Source organism: Bidens hawaiensis, unplaced genomic scaffold, assembly GCF_021521415.1.
Source record: "Bidens hawaiensis isolate Kalapana, Puna unplaced genomic scaffold, B.hawaiensis_p1.1 tig00003649_1, whole genome shotgun sequence".
NCBI classification, from domain to species: Eukaryota; Viridiplantae; Streptophyta; class Magnoliopsida; order Asterales; family Asteraceae; genus Bidens; species Bidens hawaiensis.
In genome coordinates, this window is record NW_027491208.1 from 1,808,699 (window position 1) to 1,820,757 (window position 12,059).

The following is a 12,059-nucleotide window of genomic DNA, read 5'->3' on the forward strand; positions in this document are numbered from 1 at the left end:
ATGGGTTGAGTCTTGATCGGTTTGGATGGTTAAACACGAGTTCGGGCCTTAAACGAACCAAAAACGTGAAAAAAACTGTTTTGTTTATTGCTGAGCTGCACTGTGTGCTGCTGTGCAGCGGGCTTAGACCAGGTTTACGCGCCACGTGAGTTGGGGTTGTCGGCCAAACTTTGCTTTTTGGTAATTTTAGTCCATGTAGTTCGTTTTAGGTCGTTTGGAGTACAAAATAAGCGTTTTAAACACCGTTAAAGACTTTGGAACGAAACGACAAGTATGAAACATTATTATAGCATAAAATTCTTTGTTTTATTAATATCTAACGATCCGAAAACCAAAACGGGTCGGGTTTACATTACAGAAACAAATACAAATTGAACTGAAAATGACGAATGTCACATACTGTCCCTATATTTGTTGAGTCAATATGTACGCGGATCTTCAATTGACCAATAAAGTATGCGTTTGAACTTTCGCATAAGTTTTTAAGCCTCAAAAGCACGTTTCAATATAGCAACTTGCATAAGTCCTTTCGCATCCAACCCAAAAACCATAACAATCAAAACCCATCTCCTCTTCTCTAGACCCGTTAGGCCACCCAGGTATAGTGCATCTACCTTTGAACCGTTAACCGACCCAATAGCACATAGCAAGTCCATTTTACAGATCTAATCTACTGAAAATATAAGCACATTTAAAAACTAATTACCCCTTTTAAATTAATCAAACCAGCATGTTCACTAATGCAGAGACATAATCTTTGCAATCCGCATGGCAAACCTATCATGAGTAAGCAATTCATAAGCAATAAAATCAAAACCCGACGCATATGAAAAAATGGTTGACTAAAACTTGAACATGGCAGATAGGTAATCTCAAAGATATCCTTTATCTTTACATCCTAAAACTTATTTTTAAGGTGAAATCTAGTACATTTCAAATGAAAGTGATTTTAGCTAAGATATGCAGATTGTTATATTCTCACATATGGCTACAAATATGAAAGTAGGTGGCAATTTTATCAAAAAAAGCCAATCCCAAAACAACCATGAGATTGAGACACAAATAAACTGGGATATAAGACAAAAGTTGTCTAGCTTTATGTTCTTCCTTGTTTTTTCTGTAAATTAGAAAAACCATAATCAATACAAAAACGAGTCAACGTAAATAAAAATAAAAGCTCCTAGAAAATCTAATACATGTGCAGTGAGTTTGGATGAACTCGTATTTTTCTGAACATTTTACCTTTTGCACTTCCTCTTGAGCCAAAATATATTGTCTTCGACTACTTTCTATTACTTCCGATAATGATTGTTACGGAGGCATCCTTCGATATGAAGGACACGCTCAATGTATTCTATGAGCTGATTCAACTTTAGGGTTATATCGGTTGTCTCGCAGATTTAATTAGTATAATATGTGAAATTAAACATACCTAAAGATGAGCAATCAAATCAGAGTCAGTAAGCTTAATTTAAATTTCCAATTGAAGCAACGATACCATTATGAATATCGACATGTACCATTACGCCACTTCCGTAATAATCAGAAAGTGATATGGGTTTAGCTTTCAAGTGATACGAATTCTAAAGTTGGCTTCAAAATTTGTAAATAGCTTATAAAAAAATTAGTCGGGTTACCTTATATGACTTTTAATGGGTTTTTTTTTAATTTATCAAAATTACTGTTTAATCATCATATTTTGAATCAAACGACATATATTTTGTAACATTCGTTAATTTTAGAAACCCGAAATCCGACCCATTTTTGTACTTGAGGCATTTCAAACGATTTTATTATTGTTGTTGTTACGGAGCATTGGAATTATGATGCATTGTTTTATTATATATATAAATATAAATTTCATGTGTAGTTTATTTATATGTTCATGCGAATATTGAAATATTTATCCGTTTAAAACATCAGTTTAGTGAGGATATTTTTACATTTGTTTGAAACAAATTTTAGTTTTTATTAAAGAAATTAATATTTTGGCATTTACAAGTTTAAAAGATAAGTGTAAATCAATTCAAGGTTAGGGGGTTTTGTGAAACTTTTTATTCACCATTCTCATTACCATGTATAGCACGTTTTCACGAAAATAATTCCGGTGCCAACACGTAATTTCCGGTGGGCATTAAATTCGCTATCTAGGGCCGAAATAAATAAATCGATTATTTGACTTGTAATCATTCATCGATCATCACGCCACCGTTTTTAGAAGTTGATTATGTGCTTCTAACACTAATTTGATGTTGTCGAAAATTACGGGATTCTCCGTAAATAGAAAACGCGTATATAAATCCTATAAATGGAGACAACCCTGCTCGTATACAACACACCTCACTCATCAATCGGTCCCTTTCACTCTACATCTCTCTCTATTAGTGATTAGTCGCGTTGGAACTCCGACAAACTCCTCCACCACCTATTTAAGTACCGAAACAAGGTTAGTCATGCACAATTAGTTTCTTTTTGATATAGCAAATAAAGTCATAATGTTTCGTGAACAAACTGCTTTTCATCGAATGATAATTTTTTTTGGATATGATATTTTGGCAAATAAACATCCGAGTGACAATGAAGAAGACATATTTCTTTATTTAATTTTGGTTACAGTGGTACAACCTCATGTCTCCATTCAAAATCTATTAAACATTTTTTTAATCTATTTCTTTTTCCAATGCTCACGAGATGCATTGCTAGTAAACTCATTTTATATATAATATTTATATAAACACAAACTAATTAGTTTATATGCGTAACAGAATTTTCTTTATTATTATTATTATTATTATTATATATGAAGGGTTGTTGGTTTGGAAATAATAAAAATGGAGACGAACTCACTGTCAAAACATGATATGATCTTCAAAACATGATATGATCTGAACCAAAATCTTTTTCTTTCTTCTTTCTTTTTACACCTTTAAATATGTTGGTATTATTTAAATAATTTATTTTCAGTTTTAAAAGCCCTTTTGAAAATTATGTTTTATTCATTTACATCTTTATAAGTTATTGAGATTATAAACCGTTTGAAATACGATAAACATTTATAGTTATTGAAAATGCTCTAACGAATAAGTCATAAAATATTGTTTCATTCAAGTGTTGGTCAAAAAGTAAATAAATTCCAAACCACCATGATTACCGTAGGTTCCCATAACGTTTACTTCTCTAGCAAGGATTATTCTCTCTTGGTATTTGCGCTTCGCCAGTTAAGCCTTCGCCTAAACGACTTTCCAACCTTAAAACTTTCGTGTGGACCATCTAGTCACTTATCATGTGAGTTTACATATCCCCCTTTTTTCATATTTTAGATTTTGGGGGTGACATGTATACCCTATTTAAATTACTCATTTTATTTACTTAACACAATTCAATATATGTTTATGTGTGATTATTGCATAATCTATGATGATGCTCTATGTGCTTAATTGTTTATTTTATGTTTGGTGGTTGATATCTCATCCTCATCTATCCTCATCTAGTATGATCATACATTTACCCAAGTACATTGATTTCGTATCAATAAGAACGGGTCCACATCTATTTAGTTGTTTATATTTTCATAGAAATAGTAATACTCATCATTTACATATGAATTGTGGTTTTTTTTATCTATATATGTTTCTCAACTAAAACTTGTGTATTCTCACCAACATTCGTGTTGACAAACTCTATTTTTATACATGCTACAGGTACAAGTAATTTACATTGTTCAAGATCGAAGAATTTAGTTTTACCTTAGGATATTATTCAAAATACAAAACATGATGTAATTGTTGTTATGTTTATTGAATTTGTGTACTTGTTTTGATATTAATGAATTAAATAATTATTGTCACTTTAATTAGTGTCTTTCGAGCTACTGTCCAATCAATACGTTATGCCCCGACATATTTTGCCTTTGGTCGGGGTGTGACATAGGTCTCAGTTCTTCCAGAACCTACATAGCCACATGTTGAACTTGACTTTACATGTCTAGTTATTTCTAATTTGTCCCAAATCCCAAGTGCTCATACACAAGTTCTTATGATTTTCATCTAGATTATATACTCTAAGTGATATGTTTTTCCAAGTTTGTAACCCATTTAATCATAAACTTCTGAATTTTAATCACCCTACATGAAGAATCCATAGCTAACACAAAAACTTGAGATTGGGTCATTGCTTACTGTCGAAGCATTAAATGAATCTGACCTGATCCATGACGATGTTTCCACGGATTTTCGAGATGAACGAACCACGTCTTGATCTTTTTCTCCGGTTGCTTGAGACCTGCAATGGTTTTTCGGGGGTGTGGAGGTGACTGCTAAGAAATCTCAAAGATCTCTTGTTTACAGACACAAAAAAGTGGTGGTGGCTCTTATTGAGCATGACCCTTTAATAAGGAGGTGGAGACCTCCTTATATAGAGAGCCTCATAGCCACCATCATGGTACCCTAATGGGCCTAGCCCAGTTAGGGTTACCTCCACAAAACCCCCTCAGGCCAATAACATTGTATTAGTCCATGTAATAAAATAAGCCAAACATAATAAATTTAGGGTCGTAAAACCGGGTTTAGTACCATACCCCTACAAGCCCCCCAAGTCCAGCGTTGCTCCTGGGCGCGCAAGCGTCTAGGTGGAGCACTGGACTTTATGAGGTGTGTTAGGCCATGAGGCGGTTTTTTCCCTTTTCTTCGGCATTGTCTTTATTGTCTTTGAGTTTTGGGAGGTTTTCCTCATGATGGTGACATGTTGCGGTCCTTATGATAATGATGGTGCCCTGGCATAAATAAGATATAGCACGCATCATAGTGGCGCGAGGCCTGATAAAAGATGGAGCGCGCATCTCGATAATAATGTAACATAACTTGCGCGCGAGGCAGCTTACGAGTTATGAGAATAATAAAGCCTGCGCGCGAGGCGACTTACGGATCTATGAGAATAATAAAGCCTGCGCGCGAGGCGACTTAAGGATCTATAAGAATAATAAAAACTGCGCGCGAGGCGACTTACGAGTTATAAGAATAATAAAGCTTGCGCGCGAGGCGACTTATGAGCTATAAGAATAATAAAGCTTGCGCGTGAGGCGACTTACGAGCTATAGGAATAATAAAGCTTGCGCGTGAGGCGACTTACGAGCTATAGGAATAATAAAGCTTGCGCGTGAGGCGACTTACGAGCTATAGGAATAATAAAGCTTGCGCGTGAGGCGACTTACGAGCTATACGAATAATAAAGCTTGCGCGTGAGACGACTTACGAGCTATAAGAATAATAAAGCTTGCGCGTGAGGCGACTTACGAGCTATAAGAATAATAAAGCTTGCGCGTGAGGCGACTTACGAGCTATAAGAATAATGAAGCTTGCGCGAGTTGCGGCTTACGAGCTATAGTAATAATAAAGCTTGCGCGTGAGGCGACTTACGAGCTATAAGAATAATAAAGCTTGCGCGCGAGGCGACTTATGAGCTATAAGAATAATAAAGATGGCGCGTGGCCATGTGGGATATTATTAGGCTCCCGCCCTAAGATTCGGATGTCTTCTATTGCGATAACGTGGTGGTGGTATACCACGACAGTCCCTAATTCATTGCTGCTAAATGAGGTTGTCCTTATCCTGATTTAGGATTAGACTACTCATTTGTTATGTCGCTTGCGCATAGGCTCTGGATTTGTGCTATGCGCCACGGACAGATGTTGCATGCGCGTGCGCGTAGACTGTGCGTCATGCGACGCGCGCAGATGTTGCATGCGCGTGCGCATAGGCTCTGGCTTTGTGTTATGCGCCACGCGCAGATGTTGCATGCGCGTGCGCGTAGACTTTATGTCCCGCGCCACGCGCAGATGTTGCATGCGCGTGCGCGTAGACTTGTGTCATGCGCCACGCGCAGATGTTGCGTGCGCGTGCGCGTAGACTGTGTGATATGTGTGAGCATGTGATGCGTAAGCATATGTAATATGCGTGAGCATATGTGATGCGTGGGCATATGTGGTGCATGAGCATGTGATATGCGACTGCGCTCAAGCATCATGGTGGTGTGCATGTTGAACGGAGCGGAGCCGCGTTCGGTCTTGTATTCGGCGCGAAGCCGTATGGGTTTATGAGGATTCCCAACCTTTAAGTTTGGCACTTGGCCTGATGGGTTTATGAGAATTCCCAACCTTTAAGTTTGGCGTGTGGCCTGATGGGTTTATGAGGATTCCCAACCTTTAAGTATGGCGCGTAGCCATATGGGATATTATGAGGATTCCCAACCTTTAAGTATGGCGCGTAGCCATATGGGATATTATGAGGATTCCCAACCTTTAAGTATGGCGCGTAGCCATATGGGATATTATGAGGATTCCCGACCTTTAAGTATGGCGCGTAGCCATATGGGATATTATGAGGATTCCCGACCTTTAAGTATGGCGCGTAGCCATATGGGATATTATGAGGATTCCCGACCTTTAAGTATGGCGCGTAGCCATATGGGATATTATGAGGATTCCCGACCTTTAAGTATGGCGCGTAGCCATATGGGATATTATGAGGATTCCCGACCTTTAAGTATGGCGCGTAGCCATATGGGATATTATGAGGATTCCCAACCTTTAAGTTTGGCGCGTAGCCATATGGGATATTATGAGGATTCCCAACCTTTAAGTATGGCGCGTAGCCATATGGGATATTATGAGGATTCCCAACCTTTAAGTATGGCGCGTAGCCATATGGGATATTATGAGGATTCCCGAACTTTAAGTATGGCGCGTAGCCATATGGGATATTATGAGGATTCCCGACCTTTAAGTATGGCGCGTAGCCATATGGGATATTATGAGGATTCCCGACCTTTAAGTATGGCGCGTAGCCATATGGGATATTATGAGGATTCCCGACCTTTAAGTATGGCGCGTAGCCATATGGGATATTATGAGGATTCCGACCTTTAAGTATGGCGCGTAGCCATATGGGATATTATGAGGATTCCCAACCTTTAAGTTTGGCGCGTAGCCATATGGGATATTATGAGGATTCCCAACCTTTAAGTTTGGCACGTGGCCTGATGCGCGCATGCACGGCGATGGAGTGGTGACTCGCGAGCGCGCGTGCATGGCGGAGGTCTCTTGCGCAAAACCCACATGGTGGTTTCCGCGGTGGTTTCCACGGGCGCTCACGCATGTCGGCGGAATGGTGACCCGCTGGCGAGCATGCGTGGTGGCAATCTTCTGCGCAAAACCCACATGGTGGAGGTCTTTTTGCGCGAAACCCACATGGTGGTCCCCGCGGCGGCACATGCACGGCTGCAGAGTGAGAATCCGCGGGCGCGCGTACATGGCGGCGGAAGTCTGGTAATTTTTGGATCTGCAATTTAAGAGTTAGATCTGCAATTTTAAACCTAAAATCCAGGTCTGTAATCTAGATCTAGATCTGTAAATCAGATCTAGGTAGATCTGAAGCTCGGAGCGGATTTAAAACCATCACAGATCCGGAGACTTGATCATTTGAATCAGGCAGTTTCTTTTTGCACATATCTGGAAGCCTCCTTTAGATCTATGGATCTTTTTGTGCTTTAATAGAACAAGCCTTGAAGCCTTTTTCTGTAAACTTCCAGATCTGGGTTTTTCCTGGGAGAGATCTGACAACCGAGAGGGAGATCGAAGGGTAGTTCGTTGCCGTCCCACGGATGGCGCCAATGTCGAAGCATGAAATGAATCTGACCTGATCCATGACGATGTTTCCACGGATTTTCGAGATGAACGAACCACGTCTTAATATTCTTCTCCGGTTGCTTGAGACCTGCAATGGTTTTTCGGGGGTGTGGAGGTGACTGCTAAGAAATCTCAAAGATCTCTTGTTTACAGACACAAAAAAGTGGTGGTGGCTCTTATTGAGCATGACCCTTTAATAAGGAGGTGGAGACCTCCTTATATAGAGAGCCTCATGGTCACCATCATGGTACCCTAATGGGCCTAGCCCAGTTAGGGTTACCTCCAAAAAACCCCCTCAGGCCAATAACATTGTATTAGTCCATGTAATAAAATAAGCCAAACATAATAAATTTAGGGTCGTAAAACCGGGTTTAGTACCATACCCCTACACTTACCAATATTTCTTCTTTTAAAGATGATCTACCTAACCTTCTTAACTTGGTTTCTTAAGTCCAATTTGCCACATCCCCCACAATTGTCGCTTCTCTCCAACGACCATCGTTCGATCCCTCTCTCAACACTTATTATACATGTCTTCTTTCCCAAATCACTAACTATACGCAGCTTGTTTAGATCATAAGGTTTCGTTATAAGAAGATTTTTACATCAAGTATCGATAATTCCACTAAATTTGCTTACATACATATATAACAAATCTTATTTAGTCCCTACCCCCTATTATAGATAAGATAACTCAATCCTGTGCATCAAATGATCAAGGAATATTAACTCTACACGTCTTAGATGTTTTTTTTTATTGTTTATGCATGCTCAAAATTTTAGGATGTATATGTTCAACCAATGGCTGATTTTAAGACTCGAAAAACGTTAGTTTCACTAACAAAACGAAATGGATTAATACAGCAATAATAAAAAATTAACAAGAAATCATTTATGCTAAATACACAGTTATTTGTATTTACATTTTAACTTCAAGTTGACAATAAATTATTGTCGTTTAAATTTAGCTTTAACCAATTAAACCATGGTTTCACCCGCGTTTGCATGCTAGCTCCCTCCACATCGGTAGGTTCATATGTCACAATTATTGTTGTTTATCTTAGAGTTGACAACTGTCACGTTCAACACGACTAATGTACCTAATACCAAAAAAAGAAAAAGAAAAATAAAATTAGTTGAATGTGTCATTTTCTTAAACACTAACACAAATATGCTACATAAGCGAGTTACGCGTACGACCCATTTGACACGATTAAGCGTAACCCACACAAATGAAATGACATGTCAAACACCAAGGGCGTCTCCAAGATTTTGAGTACCTCGGTCGAGTCGAAATAAAAAGGCCCGCAAGCCTTAACAAATAACGAATATACAAATTAATTTTTATAAACAACGATTAATGTTATAACAATAAACATAAAAAATATATAGTATTAATGTAACACCCCAATTTTCAGAACCCTAAAATTGAATGCTTATATGATTTGTTTATACAAAATTTATGAAAATTAATATAGTTGATGTAATATAAACTTAATTTTTTAAACTTGTTTAAAGAATTTGGAATGTTGTTGAATAAAGTTATTAAGTTAAGGATAAAATATAACTAAAGCAAAACTAAAAGGACTAAGTATGTAGATAGTAGATTTAATTATGACAGATAGATAAAGGGCCATTTATGTCATTTCTTCAAACTTGTCATCACTTTCATATTACAATCGTAAGTTTTTTTTTATTCCGGCAAAAGTTTTCCGGTGATTCCGGCAGGTTTAAAACAACAAAACTAACAACCGAATCGAACCAATGGATGATGCGAATTAACTCGAGATCATTTACCGGAAAAGATTATAAAAATTTTGGCCCCTAAAAATAACGTGCCCCGGCCGGAGGTGCGGCTCGCACACCCTCCGGGCCGCCCCTGTCAAACACAATTACATGTAAACAGTTCAATAACACGAATGACTCAGGGCGCGGAATTAGTGTTTGGCTAGGGGGCATTGGCATCCCCTCAAATCTATAGTTTATGCTATAGACTTATATATATTAAGCCTAACGAACCAAGTATCAAATCCTTATTCTTTATCATGCCTCAACCGTAACTTTTTGAGCTCAACTTTCCAAGCTAAAATTTAATTTTTTAAAAAAATACGTAAGCCTAGATTGCTTAACCACTTCATTAATTAAAAATTTGAAACTTGCAAGTTATATGGTAGGGGGAGACGAACCTATGCTGCTATGCATGTTATTTCAAATCTTAAGTAGAGGTCATCGTTAATTTTTTTTTTGTGATTCCGATTTTTTGTTTTTATTTTGAAATACAAGATACGCTCATCAGTTGTTCACTTATTATGATTTTGACTTCTGTTGTTTTCTTTTTATTTGATTGTTTACATTCTTGAAATTCAAAAGGCATGAGTTTTTTATTGTCATTTAGGGAATGATAATTTGAATTCTAGGTTTCTAAAACATTCTGGCTTATATATATATCAAACCTGGAATAATAGTTATTAATATAATTTAAATTTAAATTCTTAAGTTTAATTTGACTGTTATAAAAATTAGATCTAAATATGTATGTATTCAGAGTATCATTTTATTTAATAATTAATAGTTCTATACTATTTAAAAGATTGAAAAAGAAGCAATTGCAATTGTTACGAATGAAGCTATAATTGACCGTTTTCAGAATATGAAATCACGTAGAGGCCAATTATAATGTGCATTTTTGTTTGATAAAACTTGTTGCTTAAATTTCTATTCGTAATTTATTTAATGTAATTTTTTTACACGACCCATTTTGGGTTGGCCCGTTTTGTTTAACTTGACCCATTTCAGATTGATCTTTTTCGACACTCATTGATCAAAATTTCTGGATTGTTGAATGGTGACCGCGAATGACATAGGGGTGTTTGGCCTAGCTTTTTTAACAAAGCATATAGTTTTTTTTTAGCTTTTTTTATAACATAAGCTTAACTTAGTGTTTGGTTTAGTTTTTAAAGCTTATGCTTATGAGCTTATATAAGCTCTTTTGAAGAAGCTTATGTGAAGATGGTTTTTTAGCTTATTTGTATAAGGTTGTACGTTTACTCTTTTGCCCTCAAATGGTGATGAATTAGTCTTATTGAAGCAACTTATTACTCTAACAAATTAAAAAATGATGGATTTAACAACTTATTAAGACACATAATTAACTTGTAGAATATAAGCTAATCCAAACACTTAAAAAACTTATCAAATAATATAAAATAAGCTATAAGCTACTTTAAAATATAAGCATAAGGTAAAATAAAAGCGAACGTACTAAACACGGTTACAAAAGAATAATAGCATGATGAAATATAATAATAAGTGAATGAAAATAGAATCCATAAACAACCAAATGCCTCTTATCCCTTATATTTTGTGTGTAGGATAGGATCGGATAGGATGGAAAAGAAAAGGATGTTGAGTAAAATAAAATAAAATAGGCCTTCTCTATTCAGATACCCAGTTTTCTATTCAGACACCTGCCCTACCTATACTACTCGTATAGGTTATACAAGTAGTATAGATGTCAGCTTTATGTCAGACTCCGTTGACCATACAATACGAGAAGGTCTATACGAGTAACCCCCCATACGAGTAGTATGGTCCATACGAGATAATTTAAATTTCATATGACATGACAACTTCCTACTTTCTGCCATGACACGTTTTTGAGAATGCCTATACGACCATGTCTCATACGAGTTACACGGACAATACGAGATAAATTTGTAGATATGTGGTATTAATTTGTACGAGATAAATACCCGACCTTATTTAGCGTTTGTTGTATTGGCATCATATTGTACCTCTATTTATTTTATGTTATCCAAAATTAATTGTAAGTTGTGTCATTTGACTGTGTTACTTGTAATATTAATTTTCAGATTATATTATGCTACCATGTTTAACTATATTATTTTAAATCTATAATTACACATACAAATCACATAGTAACAGAAGTAACAATACCACATAACAAAGCATACCACATAAATACAAAATAAGAGTTCACCCTACGAACATCCATAATCAAGTACATCACAACCATAAAAACATAACCGAGAACACAAAAACAAGTCCACATAAACAAACAAGTTGCCCAATGATGAAAACAAATTAACATCCTGTTAAAAACAATATCGTCAAATATAAAATAATAGAAACATACTTTATAAATTTATTTTATACCTCGTTGGTTGAAAATGGTGAGACATTGTCGAAAGTTTCACCAACACAATCGTCTTGATTGTCATCATCAGAAAATGGCATATCTAACTCGTTTTTTTTTATTATTAAATTTTTTGATATGTTAGAATACTATGCAGTGAAACTATATAAGCTCTATATATATTTGATTGGTTAGAATATTATGTCGTGTCATATAATTAAC